Source organism: Lissotriton helveticus, chromosome 3_1 (assembly GCF_964261635.1).
Source record: "Lissotriton helveticus chromosome 3_1, aLisHel1.1, whole genome shotgun sequence".
NCBI classification, from domain to species: Eukaryota; Metazoa; Chordata; class Amphibia; order Caudata; family Salamandridae; genus Lissotriton; species Lissotriton helveticus.
The window spans coordinates 989,472,489-989,490,488 of NC_136061.1; positions in this window are offsets into that span (position 1 = coordinate 989,472,489).

Below are 18,000 nucleotides of genomic sequence, written 5' to 3' on the forward strand. Positions count from 1 at the left end.
GTTTGGGTTTTGGGGTACCAAGTTATTTTTAGGGTTCAGGGCTAGGTTTGCGTTTTGGGGTACAGGGGTATTTTTAGGGTTCAGGGGTAGGTTTGGGTTTTGGGGTATAGGGGTATTTTAAGGGTTCTGGGCTAGGTTTGGGTTTTGGGGTTCAGGGGTATTTTAGGGTTCAGGGGTAGGTTTGGGTTTTGGGGTACAGTGGTATTTTTAGGGTTCAGGGCTAGGTTTGGGGGTACAGGGGTATTTTTAGGGTTCAGGGGTAGGTTTGGGTTTTGAGGTACAGGGGTATTTATAGGGTTCAGGGCTAGGTTTGGGTTTTGGGGTACAGGGGTATTTTTAGGGTTTAGGGATAGGTTTGGGTTTTGGGGTACAGGGTATATTTATAGGGTTAAGATGGGTTAGTGTTTAAGGGTGTTGGGTATTTTAAGGAGTAAGGGTGGGTTATGATTATGGGTTGCAGGGGTATTTAAAGGGAGCAGGGTGGGATTAGCACACAATATGAGACATGGCATGAAGGGCGGAACGTACCACACGCCCCCAGCGTTTGTCACGCCCCAGCACATGCCCACAGCACAACGCAGACACGCCCACAAGGGACTACTTTGCTGGCACAGTTCTTTTACCTTTTAAATGTATATGGGGGGAGTCTGCATAGTCTATGTCCTTCTGCTGCAACTGCCCTTCACAACGCTGTATCTCTTTATTATATTAGTACGGATATATATATATATTTATTTTTTTCTGACCCCATTGACTGTGGATAGATATATATATATATATATATATATATATATATATATATATATATATATATATATATATATACATATATATATATATATATATATCTTTCCACCAGTGCTGGTTAAAGAGTCACGCTGTCACGGGCGGTCTCGCTATAGCCACCAGCAGGCTACCTTATTCGCTCCACCAATCTTCCAAAGTAAGAAGAAAACGAGAAAACTGAGACACCCATGGGTGTCTCGTTTTCTTCTTACTTTGGAAGATTGGTGGAGCGAATGTATATATATATATATATATATATATAAATATATATATATATATATATTGATTTTAATTAATATTTTTTTAATCGTTTTATATTTAACATGTGTTCATGAATATACACACAATCATATATATGTATGTGTTTGTTTAAATCAGTTTCTATTTATATATATGTTTAAATATTACTTAAACTATTTAATTTACATTATATTAAGGTTATAAGTTAAGATATTTAATATTTACTGTTTTTAACTATATATATGTTTTTTTTATATTAGGGTAAAACGCTATTTTTAAAAAACATTTGTACTTACTAATATATGTATAGAAAAACGATATTTTTGTGATCAAAATTTTTACACAATATTTCTGTATCACAATATTATTGGTTTTGATATTGTTTCAGTGATCCTGTGTGACACATACCCTAAGGCATTACTCAATGTCCTTGGTCATGTCCAAATGAAGAAGCAATGAAGGACATCACTGGTAGAGTTACAGTGATTTGTCAATATGGAAAGTTACATGTAATTTCTGTGGGAGTATTCAACAATGTTAACTTGACATCTTGATGTTTCAATATTTATTAAATGACTGTTGAAATGCATCTAGGGGTGACATTTAGTACTGTAGGAATAGTATGTGAGTGTTTACATTCACTATGAAATTGCAGTTGAGATTGGATTAAAAATAGTAGTATGCTGTGCCATTTCATTAGGACAAACGTGAAACCACCTCTTTGTGTCATAGATATTCACAGAGACACAGCCACCTTCAATGGTCTCCTACTTTGTCCCTGAATGTGTCTAGGCTAGTTATTTATGCCACATATGAGACATAGCAAAGCTACTTCAGTATAGCTTTCATTAGACTATCTTGACAGTGGACATATGAGGAGGTGACAACTAAAAAGTGTCACCAATGTGAAATGCTCATTTGCAGGTGACTTGATATTTGTTTCTGGACATATTTGAGCAACATATCAGTATTTGATGACTCTCATTCCATCATGCTGTAGTTTTAGAGAAATGGCACATTGCTAATTACAGGGCCTTATGTCAACACTGTGCAAATGTATTATTTCTAGACTTTCTATTTGGTGACATCCATTCACTATGCTACACTACAAGGGTCAAAGTATGCAAGGTGATAAACTGTCCTAATGGATACATAAGGATGTAGTGGAGACGAGTTATTTCATAATATTGGAGCTAACTGAGTTATTGAGGTGTGGAGGGTTGACCGCCACAGTCACGGTGAGAAGGTGCATCGTGATTGGGCTGGCTGGGATATGGGCGGTCCTACCGCCAACAACTGCTATACCCAATTCCGCCATTGACGCAGTTGAGATTTCCTGGCTGGATCAAGGAGATCTTTCGACTATGCATCTGCATGCATAGTAATAGGGCGGGCGGACCACCAAGTAAGCGGATGGGAAATCTGACGCCATTTCGACAGTCTGACCATTTCTGCCAAACTCATAATCAAGCCCTTTTCTTGGCCCAAGGGAACTCCGGCTGAATTGGGTAATTTTATTAAGATGAATTACCTGCTTTCCCATAAATCACAGGAATTGAATAGTGCAACAAGCTCCCTGAAACTAAGCACCTACTATTTGGGCTTTGACTGTCGGTCTGTAGGTAGGCTGAACATTCATGGATTCTGTTCTAGGCTGATGCAGGCTTAGTAAGGCAGACACAGGTATCACATGAATGGTGCACTACAAATTAAAGCAGTTATTACTTTACATTTCATGGGATTCTGTAATCCCAGCATAAACCTGAGTTTCTAATTTCTTTATAATCAGCGACTAGTGACGCACCCAGAACTCAACTGTTATAAGGTATTACAGTCAAGTTATAATGTCACAATGCCTGCTGCCAGAGTCTGAAGTCTAGGTGAAAGGCAGGTCACGTCACGGAGCATAATTTAATCAGCTGTTTAAAGCAACAAAAACAGAACCTGCATTTCTTTCTTCTGCTCTATTTTAATAACTTACCATGACAAGCAGAGAGAATCTGTTTATTGTTTGCACTCCTTAGATAGAGAAAAGCTAGACAGCATGTTTCTACACATTCCAAGCTGCTGCAGAATTTCTTTTTCAACCCCTTCGCTGCGGCCGCGTTTTTTCCGCTGTGCGGTAAAAAAAGAACAGGGCGGGGCCATGACGAACCCCAGCCGTCATCAGCACACGCCCACCGGGGGGGGGCGTCACAGCTGGGGTTCGTCACCAGCATGGGAGGGGTTAAAACAGACTTGTGTTGGGATTTGCATATGCTTGTTGTTCCCCTTTGTGCACGTTCTCCGTGTTCTCTATGTGAGTGTTCCCTGCGTGGAACGTACATGGATATTCTTAGCTCGGCAGTTGCTGCCGGGGTGTTGCTGAGATTGGATCTGAATAAACGAGCTCCTGACTTACCACCTGGATCAGTGCTCTTCTTTTCAGTGGCGACGATTGCTCCATTCTCGGCCTCCCCATCGTTGTTGTTGCCGTGTTTCCTGCTTGGTTTCCTGCTGTGAAGCAACTAGGTGTCTGAGGTTCCCCAGCCGCCGTTGGATCTGCTGGCTGTCCACGGTTCCTCGATGTGCTGCGTTGTGGTGTCTTCGCCCTACTTTCGGCTACGCTGCTAGAGCTGTCCTGGCTCTTTAAGGTACTCTTGGGGGTGCTGCGCCACGTGCTGTTGGGGACACTTTGTTGTGTGGCGAAGGTGCGCGCGCCACACGCTGTTGGGGACACTGTGTTGTGCGGCGAAGGTGCGCGCGCCTCCAGTGACGCCTTCTCTCCTGTTGCACAGCTGTCTCCTGTGACGTCACAGCGTCACGTCGATTGGCCTATCCTATGTCCTTTTAAACGCAACGTGAGGACGTGCGGCCATCGTGTTGAACTCTACTCGTTGCCATGGTTATGCTACACATTGGATCAACGTGCTGATGCGCACTGCTTCATTCTTACGTGTTGGCAGTGAATGTGCACAGCGGTCCTTATTGGATTAGCGCGCTAATGCGCACAGCTCCATTTTAACGTGTTGGCAGTGGATGTGCACAGCAGCACAGCAGTCCTGATTGTGCGCTTAGCGTCAATTCCTTCGCTGATGCGCACAGCTGTATTTGTGCTCAGTGTCAATCTCTTCGCTGATGCGCACAGCTGGATTTGTGCTCTGTGTCAATTTCTTCGCTGATGCACACAGCTTGACCAGTCATTTAAACTTTTCTTCAATGTTGCATTTTTTGTTTAGTTGATTCCTGGAAACGCATTTTGTTCTAACCATTTCTATTGTGTAGGCATCTTGTTTTTACGTTGGTTAATTTTATTTCCATTTTCGTAGTGTGTGGCAGCAACTCACCCACGCAATGGATCGCATTTTGGACCCTCCTCCCTTTTTACAAACTGCAGGTACTCCACCTATGCCATGGGAACAGTGGAAAGACACTTTTGAGGCGTATTTAGAGGCAATTGATGGTGACACTTTTACCTCCAAAAATAAAAAAGCTTTATTGACTTACAATCTTGGCGCAGAGGGTAGAAACATATTGAAAACTTTGACTCTTGAAGTAGTCAGCACTACTGTCAGTGGTGGCGAGGCTGGTGATTCACTCCTGATTGATGAATATGCCTTGTTGATAAAAACTCTTGACAAAAGATTTTCTCCCAAGAGGAACGTTGTGCTTGAACGTCATAAGTTTCTTCAACGTGCACAAACGCCTGGTGAATCCATTGACGATTTTGTAGCAGCTCTTCGCATACTTGCTATTAAATGTAATTACAGGGAATTTAGGGACAAAATCATAAGGGATCAACTCATTGAAAGAACTTCCAATAGGAAAATTCAGGAAAAACTGCTTGCTTCTGGTGATCCTGATTTGGCGACTGCTCTTACTCTGGCCAAAAGTATAGAGCATTCTCAGTTTTGTGTTAAAGAACTGAGTTCATCCTCTTCATCCACGTCTTCTGCCACGGTGGAGGTTAAACGCTTAAACTCTAAACCTCTTCCCAAACCCAAAACAAGTGTACCCATGGCTAATGTTACACATTCTGTTCCAGTTAATGTTTCTTCTAGATCTAAACCTGTGCAAAATGAATTGATATGTTTTCGTTGTGGTAGTAAATCGCATCTGGGTTCTGCGAAATTTTGCTTTGCCCTCAACCAGACCTGCTACAAGTGTGGGAACAAAGGTCATTATTCCCGAATGTGCAAAGCTACTTCTTCCAAAAAGCCCATTCACTCTGTAAAAAACATTTCTGGGGATTCTGATGAAGAGTGTTACGATTTATTGATGCTGTCTTCTTCCCAGGAACCCGGGGTGGTTGAACTGTTTTCCTTGTCTGGTCTCCGGAAAAGGAAATCCCCTTCGTGTTTGATAACAGTGAATGGGGTAGTCTGCAAGTTTTTAGCAGATTCGGGTTCTCCATTCACCTTGTTGAATTTTGCTGATTTTAGTAAACTTTCAGGTGTGCTGTTAGAACCCTCTAACATTAAGATTTTTGCCTATGGTGGAAAAAGGGTGCAAGTTTTGGAAAGTGTTCTGCAAATCTAGATTTTCATGCTGACCATACCACTGCTGGGGTATTTGTAGTCAAGGATGGTGCCAATTTGTTGGGGTGGGACGAGCAGGGCGATCTGAACATCATTTTGGATCCCAACCACCCTGATTTCCCGCAGTGCACTTGGGGAGTTTTATTCTTCTTCTGCCGCTCCAAGTGCACAAACTGTGTCACAAGTATCAAACACAAAGTGGATGCTAATGTTTCCTGAAGTATTTAGCGGGGAGTTGGGCAAACTCAAGGGTTTTCAGCATCGCATAATTTTAAAGGAAAATGCCAAGCCCGTTGCCCACAAGGTGCGCAAGGTGCCCCTAAGTTTACGTTCAGAGTTGAAGAAAGAGTTCGAACGCTTGTGTGCTGCAGGGGTGATCGAGCCAATTGAGGGTTCTGAGTGGCTCGCCCCCATAGTTTTGGCACGCAAATCGGATAAGTGTTTGAGGATGTGTGTTGATTGCGCGATCTTAATGCAAACATCTGGATCGACTGTCAACCACTTCCAAATATCAACGAGATGTTAGCTACCCTTGAAGGTGCTACATTTTTCACTTCTCTCGACATCTCTTCTGCATACCATCAGATCGAGCTGTGTTCCAATTCTAGGCACCTTACTTCTTTCGTAACCCCATTTGGTTTGGCCTCAGCCTCGGCTGTTTTTCAGAGGTTGATGAATAACCTGTTTAAAGATATTCCTGGTGTTGTCTTTTTCTAGGACGACATATTGGTCCACGGAAAAACCGAACTTGAACATGACGAACGTGTTAAGCTAATTCTAAGTATTCTAAGGTCCAGTGGGCTAACTTTGAGGGAGGACAAGTGCAAATTCCTTCAGGATGGGGTAGACTATCTTGGTCACCACATTACTCACAACGGTGTTGAACCAAAGGTCAAGATCATTGATGAAATTCAAAATGCTCCTGTTCCCGTCAACAAAGATCAGCTGCGCTCATACCTTGGGTTGGTGGAGAATTACTCCAAATTTGTTAAGAACTTCTCCTCCAAGACTGCTGCTATGTGTGGTTTAGTCAAGAAGAATGTCAAGTTTGTTTGGGATGATGATTGTAGTAGAAATTTCAATGTTATTAAGCAAGAAATTGTTGGGGCGGTTTGGGGTCGACTGTTCTTCCGCTTGTTCAGGTGATCGGGAAGTGGGTGTTAGGCATTCTAGTGCTACTGTTTCCAACCCTCTTGTTCATTTTTTTTTTGTTTAAATATCCTTTATTAGTGGTATAGGAGAAGTAAAGCATGAATGGTACAATACATACATTATTACATCTCAAAGATGTCTGTCATGAATACGGGGCATAGCACCCAATACACTGGTTATCTTGCTTCATACATCATGGCTACAATTTCAAGCACAAACGTTTCAAACCATGTTTGTGTAACAAGGATACAAATTCCGAATTAAACATCAAGGATAGGAGGGGAGGACAAGGAACAGGGGACATAAGGGGAAAATCAGGAAGGGGTGGATATGGTCAGCTGATGCTGGAGCAAGTTGTGTGCGTCTTTGTTTGGGGTGTGGCGTCATGGGGAGCGTGGGTGACACTCAGAAGTGTCTAACGGAGTGGGCATGGCCCGGGGGGAGAGAGCACCCCCGTCACCACGGATAGCAGGCATGAGGGGAAGGATGTGGCGGTGGGGGTGTCAGCGGATGCGTCCGTGTGGAGTGTGCATAGGGGGTGCATCGTCGGTGCTGTCCAGGTGGGTGACTCCTGTCGTGGATTGTGTGAGAAGGCATACCTTGTGAAAGGAGGTGAGCATTGTGTCCCAGAATTGCGCAATCGGGAACTGACGGAGGCCTGCCGTTTCCTCGTTATGGAGGGCGGTGCTTTACGCTTTTGCCCAGGTGTCTAGGGATGCGTGCCAGTGTTCTGGTAACGGCGGGGTAGCTCTCTTCCAGTGTTTTGTGAGCAATCTTTTTGCTGTGAGGAGGGCAAGGTCCCAGAATCGAGAGGGGGCTTTGTTTAATGGAGTACGCTTATACAGGCCAAGTAAGCATGCCTCCCATGTGTGCGGGATCGTCAAGCCTGTGCATTTGTCTAGTGTCGTGAGTATCGCCCCCCAATATGTCTGAATCCGTGGGCACTGCCAGAGCATGTGTAGTAGATCTGCCTCATCCAGCGCACATCTCGGGCATTTGGCCGCCGCTTCTGGGAAATAGCGATTAATCTTACTGGGTGAGAGGTACGCTCTGTGTAGAATATAGAACTGTATCAGTTTAAAGCGCGCGTTCCGTGGCACGTGTCTGGGGCCTAATAGGATCATCTTCCACTCCTTATCCGTCCATTCCCTCCCTCTGTCTGTGGCCCAGTGGTCGCGCAATGGTTGCAGTGAATGTTGTGTGTGCGACAATAGTGCTTGGTGTAGCCAGTGCACCATGTGTGTGCCATCACCCATGACATGTAGGCTCTGTATCAATTGGTGTGTTGGCAGTTCGTCAGTGATGTTGCCCCACCGCTGTGTGTATGCGAAAAGTATTGAGGCGTGCTGTAAAAATTGACCCGTCGGGAGACCTGTGTCTGCCGCTAGCGTTGCAAACGGTATCAAGACACCATCAGCATATAGGTCTGCCATAGTGTCTACTCCAGTGCGCGTCCAAGGTTCCAGCGCTGTTTCTGTGACTATGGAGGTGGACTTGGGGGTGCCTAGGAGTGGTAGCGCCGGGGCATATGGCTTGGTCGTCTTCGTGAGCCTTAGGCTTCTGACATAACAACGTATCGCCACTGCGACGTGTAGCTGATTGGATTTCCTTGGGTGTGTCAGGGGGTGGAATATTGTATGTAGTTGCGTGGAGGAATACATGTCCGTATTCGTGGCAGTGTCTCCCAGGTGGTTTCCTGCTAGCCAGGCGGTGACCCATTGTAGCTGGGCTGCCAGATAATAAAGTTCGAGGTTCGGTACCGCAAGGCCTCCCTCATCGACTGGGGCATATAGTTTTCGGAGGGCTACTCTAGGCCGGCCCGTGTTCCATATCAGGTCTCTAACCATGGAGGCCAGTTCTCTAAAGGTGCGCGCCTGTACGTACACTGGCAGGTTGGCAAAGTAGTATAAGAGTCTGGGGAGTACAATCATTTTTGTCAGTGTCACTCTGCTCGGGACATTGAGTGGTAGGGATTTCCAAAAGGCAATTTGGGATTTTATAGACGTGATGGCGCGTGTCAGGTTACCGTCCAGTACATCTTGTGGTGTCCTGTAGATAAAGACTCATAGGTATTTGAACGTTGTGTGGTGCCATGGCAGCCTTTCCCCATTGATCGTGACTCCGGGGTCAGGGATGTCAGGGTTGAACGAGTATGCACCTGACTTGGCCCAATTAACCTTGAGGCCTGACATGGTCTCGAAGGATTGAAAGATCTCCGAGAGGCTTCGAGGTATGCGGGTGAGGTCCCTGATGTATAAAAGGAGATCGTCCGCATATAGCGAGACCGCGTGTATGCCATCTGCGAGTGGGATCCCCCAGTGCATGCCCTCTGCGCGTAGTAGCGCAGCAAGGGGTTCTATGGCCAATGAGAAAAGTAGCGGGGATAGCGGGCATCCCTGCCTGGTGCCGCGTTGCACTCTAATGGCGTCAGAGAGTAGCCTGCCCGTGCGGACTCGCACCACCGGGCGTCTATACAGCAATCCCACTAGTTCGATAAAGTCATCCCCAAGGTCGAATCTGCGTAGCACTGCCAGCAAATAGGGCCATTCGAGCGAATCTAACGCCTTCTCCAGGTCCAGGACTAGACATCCCGACCTGGGCCAGTCTTGAATTGCATACTGTTGTACCCTGAATAGTCTACGGCTGTTTTGGGAAGTGCATCTGGAGGGTACAAAGCCGTTCTGGTCATTATGTATCAAGCCGGGCACCAGTCCAGCCAGTCGTCGGGCGAGAGTCGAGGCCAGTACCTTGTAGTCAGTGTTTAGCAGCGCCAGGGGCCTATATGAGCCAAGCAGTGTTTCATCTCTACCCGGCTTAGGGAGGGACACTAATGTTGCCTCATTCATGGACAGGGGTAGATCTAAGTCTTCCAGTGCCGCAGCAAACACCCTCAAGAGCTCTGGAGTTAGGATGTCCGAGCATGCTTTATAGTACTCCGCTGGCAACCCATCAGGGCCTGGCGCCTTGCCGTTCGAGAGGGCAAAGATGGCGTCGCGGAGTTCCTCAGCAATCAACGGTGACCCTAGGTCCTCTCGTTGTTCGTCCGTTAGGGTAGGCAGCATGATGTCCTCCAAGTACGCGGCTATTACTGACGGTGCAGTCAGCAGTCGGGATTTGTACAACGCGCTGTAATGGGCCACAGAGGCCTCGTGTATCCGCGCCTGTGTGTACACCACCGGGCCTGCTATCGATTGCACCGCTGCCACCGGCGTGACACGTTGTTCGCGCTGAATCAGCCACACCAACAACTTGCCTGGTTTGTCGCCAGAATGGTGAGTGCGGGCTGCGTGGGCCTTGTGATTGACATTTTTCAATCTGTCAATCAGGGTGTCATGCTCTGCCCGCGTTTGTATTAATTCCGCGGTGGGGCCACCGGTCGCAGACTGCTCCAATCGCAGCAGGTCAGATTCAATGCGCCTGAGATCTGCTTCTAAGTGTCGCCGGGAGTGTGCTTGGGTGCCTAGACATTGTCCCCTAAGGACCACTTTGAACGCGTCCCATTCAATCTGAGGTGTCGATGCCGAGCCTGTGTTATCTTCAAAATATTGAGCCGTCTGTGCGCTGATGGAACCCCTAAACGTGGCGTCTAGTAAGAGATCGGGTTGCAACCGCCATGTGGGTATTGGTGATCGAGGGTGATCCCACATCAGGTCTAGGAGGTGCGGGTTGTGGTCGGAGTGCGTGCGTCCCATGTAACATGTGTCCGTGATAATGGGCAAGAGTTCACTAGAGACCATGAAGCGATCAAGGCGGACATGCAGGGTGTGCGCCCCCGAATAATATGAGTAGACCCTGGAGTGTGGATTGCGAGAACGCCACGCATCCAACCCTCTTGTTCATTCTGGTGTTTTTGTTTCCAATCCTCAGAGGGAAGCCTCCACCAGAGATAGATCTGTTCCTGTGAAATTTCAGGATTATATGATGGGGTAACGCAGTGTTTGGTGGGTTTATCATTTATTCTATTTGTGTGTTTTTTTTTATTTTCCTTGTTTTCTTTTTTTTTGTTTTCCTTTACGTTCCTAGTATTCATCTCATCCTTTTCTTCTTGTCCTTGTCTTCATTTTTCTCCTTTTCTTCCTGTCTTCTTTTGTTTCTGTTCGAAGGAAGGGAGGCGTGTTGGGATTTGCATATGCTTGTTGTTCCCCTTTGTGCACTTTCTCCGTGTTCTCTATGTGAGTGTTCCCTGCGTGGAACGTACATGGAGATTCTTAGCTTGCCAGTTGCTGCCGGGGTGTTGCTGAGATTGGATCTGAATAAACGAGCTCCTGACTTACCACCTGGATAGGTGCTCTTCTTTTCAACTTGATTAAACTGTTTTTAATATCTATTTTCAATAAACATCTATGAGGTTTTTGATGTGTTTAATTTTGCACTTGAGTTTCAATTTATTTTTTCATGTTTGTAAACATGCTAACTCTTTCATATGAAAGAGCTACACACCAAGGTTTTAAGTGGTTTGTGCAAAAGGTGATGGTGTGATCATGTATTAAATGAGGTAAATTACTCCTGGGCATACATCACAAAGATAGTGCAAGTCACCTAAGAGTTCCATAACCCTATAAAGAAACGCAGCCTTTGGCCTCATCCAACTGGATCACTGACATAATATCGAGTGACAAAATATCGACTACCAAAAATATCGAGGAAAAAATATCTACAGACAAAATATCGAGTTTGTATCTACAAACAGGTAAGTACAAAAATATTGAGTACAAAATATTGTTTACAAAAATATAGTTTTAAAAAATATCGAATTTATTAAAAACAGTGTTAAATTAAAATAACATTTAAAATTAATTACTAAAATATACTTAAAAATACTTAAATTAACTTATAATAATTAAATATTTAATAAAACTTATAAAAACAAATTAACAATCATATTTGTTAAAACATATATATATATTAACATAATATAATTAAATAATATCCAATATTATTAACGTACAATAGCAAAATGTAAAAAATACTATTCCCACTCCAGTGGATGCAACATTGAGGAAAGCGTTGGTAAGCGTAGGGGTAAAAAATACTATTCCCACTCCAGTGGGTGCAATAGTAGGGAAAGAGTTGGATAGCGTAGGGGTAAAAATTACTATTCCCACTCCATTGGGTGCAACAGTAGGGAAAGCGTTGGATAGCGTAGGGGTTCAATTTACTAATTCCACTCCAAATAGTGCAACAGTAGGGAAAGCGTTGGATAGCGTAGGGGTTTAAATTACTATTCCCACTCCAAAGAGTGCAACAGTAGGGAAAGCGTTGGATAGCGTAGGGGTTTAAATTACTATTCCCACTCCAGTGGGTGCAACAGTAGGGAAAGCGTTGGATAGCGTAGGGGTAAAAATTACTATTCCCACTCCAGTGGGTGCAACAGTAGGGAAAGCCTTGGATAGCGTAGAGGTAGAAATTACTATTCCCACTCCAGTGGGTGCAACAGTGAGGAAAGCGTTGGATAGCGTAGGGGTAAAAATTACTATTCCCACTCCAGTGGGTGCAACAGTAGGGATAGCGTTGGATAGCGTAGGAGTTAAAATGACTATTCCCACTCCAGTGAGTGCAACAGTAGAGAAAGTGTTGGATAGCGTAGGGGTAAAAATGACTATTCCCACTCCAGTGGGTGCAACAGTAGGGAAAGCGTTGGATAGCGTAGGGGTAAAAATTACTATTCCCACTCCAAAGAGTGCAACAGTAGGGAAAGCGTTGGTTAGCGTAGGGGTAAAAATGACTATTCCCACTCCAGAGAGTGCAACAGTAGGGAAATAAATACTTCATATATTATTCCAATAAATATAAATTAATATCTATCAAAAACTAATTAAAAGTAATTACGAATTTATTTTTAATATAATAATTAATCAATTAAAATTACAAATTAAATTTAATTATTACAATTCTTTAACTATTAATACAAATTAATTACAAATTAACAATTAATAATTTAACATTTAAAAATTACTTTACAATAAATTGTAATTAAATACAATAAAATAAATTGATGTATTTAATTAATTATAAATAAATTACTTCCCATCCTATTCCCCTATAAACCCACAACCCACTACAGAAAATAAATGATTAAATTAACATAATTAGCAATTAATCAATTAAATAAAATTAATTAAGAATTCTTATTTAATTAATTACCCATAAAAAATTAATTAACAATTAATTCTACAACAATACCAATAAATATGTTTGCATATTTAATTAATTATAAATAAATTACTTCCCACCCAATTCCCCTATAAACCCACAACCCGCTACAGAAAATAAATTAGGTAAATTAACATAATTAACAATTAATCAATTAATTTAAATTAATTGCAAATACAAATTTAATTAATTACCAAATTTAACATAATTAGCAATTAATCAATTAAATAAAATTAATTAGCAATTCTAATTTAATTAATTACCCATAAAAAATTAATTAACAATTAATTCTACAACAATACCAATAAATATGTTGGCATATTTAATTAATTATAAATAAATTACTTCCCACCCAATTCCCCTATAAACGCACAACCCGCTACAGAAAATAAATTAGGAAAATTAACATAATTAACAATTAATCAATTAATTTAAATTAATTGCAAATTAAAATTTAATTAATTACCAAATATAAATTAATTAACAAATAATTAAAAATTAATAACAATAAATACATTCACATATTTAATTAATTATAATTAAATTACTTCCCACCCTATTCCCCTATAAACCCACAACCCGCTACAGAATTAAATAACGCAAAAATTAAAAAATTAAAATTTCATTAATTATAATTATTTATAACATAAATACACACTTTTCACACATATAATAACATAAAAAAACACTATAAAAATACAATATTATTAAAAATTGGATAATTTTAATAACCTATATTATATACTTCGATATTTTAACTGTCTATATTTTTAACAGTCGATATTACTTTACTTACCTTAAAAACGATATTTTTGATGTCTATATTCTGTCCAGTCGATACTTTGTCCATTCGATATTTAAAACTCGATATTATGTCCTGTCGATATTTTGAAGTCGATATTTTGACTGTTCACCCATCCAACTATATGGTTATGGAACTCCTCTGTGACTAGCAATTTCTCTATAATGTATGGAAGGGGACACTTTATCCCCTATATAAAAAGTAAACTATATTTTCACGTTAAGGTTCTGTGGAATGGTAAAATTAAATATAGCCCTGCAATAAGTTGTTGTTTACCCAAATAACATGAAAGGACAATCTGATGACTTTGGAATTGGAGTAATTTAACTATGTGCACTACCAAGACTGGAATTACTTAGGTGTTCAGGCGTTTATTAAATGTGGCATAAGCGTGGCCTCTAGTCTACATGAACATCTAAAAAATGTATGCTTAGCGCTAAGTATTTCAGTTATACTGTTTAGATGTGGGAGACGCCCTGGAAGTTCCTTCCATTAGCTTCATGCCTCTTAAGCCTTCTGCAGTCACAACCTGCACATTCTGATGGCAGCTGCGAGATACTTTGTGGTAGGGATGCAGTTGGCACAGGAGTGCTTTTAGCCAAAAGAAACACAGTCAGCCATGGTTCTCATGAGCACTCCTGTTCAAAACAACAAAAGGCAGAGTTGTGTATCTTTATAATAATAATAATATTAATCCACATTTGTAAAGCGCACAATCACCCGTAAGGGTCTCTAGGCGCTGGGGGCCGTCGGGAAGATTAAGCAAGCTATAGCCCAGAGTCACATGGTGCTGGGCTAACCTGCCGCCGGAGCCGGGGATCGAACCCTGATCCCCAGATTCCAGCGTCAGTCGCCCTGGCAGCGGCGCCACACCTCTTTACTTAGCATGCGGTGAAACCTTTGGTGTCAAGGTTTGGGGCAGTTGGGTCAGGTATCTCAGGTGAGAAGGACCACTAACGCACTGTTGTATGCCACAGTAAGGAAGCCAGGGGGAGTAACAGAGACTCAGCAACCCACATGTTCAAAATGGTTGGCCCGCTAGTCTTCGTGAGGACTTCCATTATGCACCTGGTGGCACAGTCATCAGCAGAAATATGCCCACTTCCTCCGCCCGGTAGCAGTCCTGAGAGCAGGAGGGCCACTGGTTGTTGAGCTGGATAAGACAGTTTCTCAATAAGAGTGACTGTCTACCTCCTTTTTCTGCATGGCAGAGCAGCAGAAGCAGGTTTTTGTCCTCAGGCTTAGCATTGGGTCCTTACTCTAGGAAAGCAGCTAAGATTCCTTGACAAGTTAAAATTGTTTTTCTACACTAACACACAGATCTTCATGGAAGTTTCAACGTGAACTTGCTTCTTGTCATACATGGTCCACCTGCATTATAAAACCAGGCAGCCAATGCCAGACCAACTATCCAGGTAAGCATTTGCAGCTTCCCCCATTGTGCAGGAGCATGGCAGGTGGGGCGCCATGCACATCAGCTGCCTGCAGTCCCTGCAACACCACACACAAGTTCAGGTATGGTTTTCCAGGCCCGGAATATTAGGTACAGAATTAGCAAATGCACTAATTACAGGCCTGGAGGCACTGAGTAAGTTGGAATGTCTGGGAGTGGTAGCCCACTGGGGGTACTTCTCCATTTTACTACTCCTTTGATGACCATAACATGCTTGCTGATTCCTTTGAAGGTTTTGTAGATCTGAACAAGACACAACAACATGTTGAACATTGCAAGCACTCACCCCCAGTCAACTGATCTGGGTTTAATCCATCATCATTCTTTAGCTCACTCCGCCACCCCACTTCAGACATGGCTATATGCAAATCATGGCTTGGCAGTTCGGGCTGGACTGTTCCCATGAGGCACAGGGTCAGGCTGATTTGCATTTAGCCATGTCTGAACTGGGGTGGCGGAGTGAGCTAAAGTACGATGATGGATTAAACCCAGATCAGTTGACTGGGGGTGAGTGCTTGCAATGTTCAACACTCCGTCCATCATCTCCTTTGGTTTCGCTTTGTTCGCCCTAAGTTGGCAGGGTATGCCCAGTGGGTCCCTTGCTCACTTTGCCACGGGATTCAAAATAGCCTGGCAGATGAGGGCTGTGAGCCCGAAACCGGTCCCAGGATGCTTGTTTCCAGTCCAGGGAAGACATGGCTTGGTAGTTCGGGCTGGACTGTTCCCATGAGGTACAGGGTCAGACTGATTTGCATATAGCCATGTCTGAACTGGGTTGGCGGAGTGAGCTAAAGAATGATGATGGATGAAACCCAAATCACTTGACTGGGGGTGAGTGCTTGCAATGTTCATCACTCCGTCCTCATGCCCATTGGTTTTGCTTTGTTCGCCCTACGTTTGCAGGGTATGCCCAGAAGTGGGTCGCTTGCTCACTTTGCCACTGGATTCAAGATAGCCTTGCTGATGAGGGTTGTGAGCCCGAAACCAGTCCCAGGATGCTTGTTTCCGGTCCAGGAAAGACATGGCTTGGCAGTTCAGGCTGGACTGTTCCCATGAGGCACGGGTCAGACTGATTTGCATATAGCCATGTCTGAACTGGGGTGGCGGAGTGAGCTAAAGAATGATGTTGGATTAAACCCAGATCAGTTGACTGGGGGTAAGTGCTTGCAATGTTCAACACTCCATCCATCAACCCTTTTGGGTTTGCTTTGTTTGCCCTAAGTTGGCAGGGTGTGCCCAGACATGGATCCCTTGCTCACTTTGCCACTTGATTCAAGATAGCCTGGCTGATGAGGGCTGTGACGCTGAAACCGGTCCCAGTATGCTTGTTTCCGATCCAGGGAAGACATGGCTTGGAAGTTCGGTCTGGACTGTTCCCATGAGGCACAGGGCCAGACTGATTTGCATATAGCCATGTCTGAACTGGGGTGGTGGAGTGACCTAAAGAATGATGATGGATTAAACCCAGATCAGTTGACTGGGGGTGAGTGCTTGCAATGTGCAAAACTGCGTCCATCATCCCCTTTGGTTTTGCTGTGTTTAGTAAGATAACCAGAACTTGCATTTTGCAGGAATTGCAGAGTCATAATTATTGCAAAGGGAAACAGAGGATTGTTCCTAAATATTTTGTATACAAATGTATGGATTATTTTCCACCCACTGTAGACCGTTTGGGCGCTAGACATAAGGATTTTCACGTTTCGATTTTGTATATTCTAAAAATACTTTCATTACATAAAAATTCCTTCTTTCTATGCACACTCCCACTTTTTAAAATTTATTTTATACTTTTTGTACGCCCAGATTTACTTTGTTGTTCTCTTCTGGAGTAACGCTAGCATTTGTATACATGAATAAAACATATCTGATAATCATATAATAAAAATAACACATTTGGTTGTTATGTAAGAAATCTAAACTCAGCAACTTCAAAGAGTGACATCAAGAAATGAGTAAAATGTTGTGCTTCCCTTCCGGTCCACACCCAAGGATTTCACAACAGGTTTCATAACATTGCTTTTGTAAATTGCCTAACAGTTTTTTTCAGCTGATGTCTCAGTCAAATCTCGAAATGTAATGTAATATCGTTGGGTGGGTAATATACTGTCTGCCTACTACAAACCATGTATCGTAGGAGAGCAAATGCATTTCAAATTCCAGATAAGTTCCTTATTTTGTGGCGGTAAATGGATTACCCAGTTCTCCTTTCTTCATCATCTGCACAGACTAGTTTATTTATTCACTCATGTTTTTTTATTGTGTCATTCACCCAGTGGACATAACCACACCTCGGTAAAAAGACAGAAGTGTAGAAGCAATTGACAACACAGAAAATGAAAGAAAGAACAAGCCCAGTGAGCAAGGAATTAATGTCAGGTCACCAGATGCAGTAGCACAAAAGAGACCTAAGCGGTGTCGTACTTGGATGACATGGAGAAAAGCTGTGGGACAGGAAGGCGATGCCTGACAAATAAAGGTCCTGCGATGTATGCCTCCTGAGAGCTGGACTGCCAGGAGACGGAAGGCGATGAGCCAGCGAAAATCGCTGCAAGCTTGCGAAATTGGAAGCAGGAGATTGGGCGGCATTGTTCAAACCCCCAATCAGATGGAAGCACGCGGCAGAAGATGCGAGTTAAAAGTGGAGGGTGCAACACCCCGGGCATACCTTACCCTCTTTATGTTGGGCCACCCACACCGGATTTTGGGCATCGCAGCCGCAGGTTGGTAGCGGGCAAGGAGGCTACAGAGACAGCACACTTAGACAGCCAAGAAAGCACAAATAGCCTAGGAAGAGGAGCTGCTCTAACAGTTTCCTTGAGATGCCTTATGGCAGGGACACTGGGAGCAGGTGAATTGCCAGAAAGGGTCAGCAGCAGGTGGACACAGCACTTACAGTC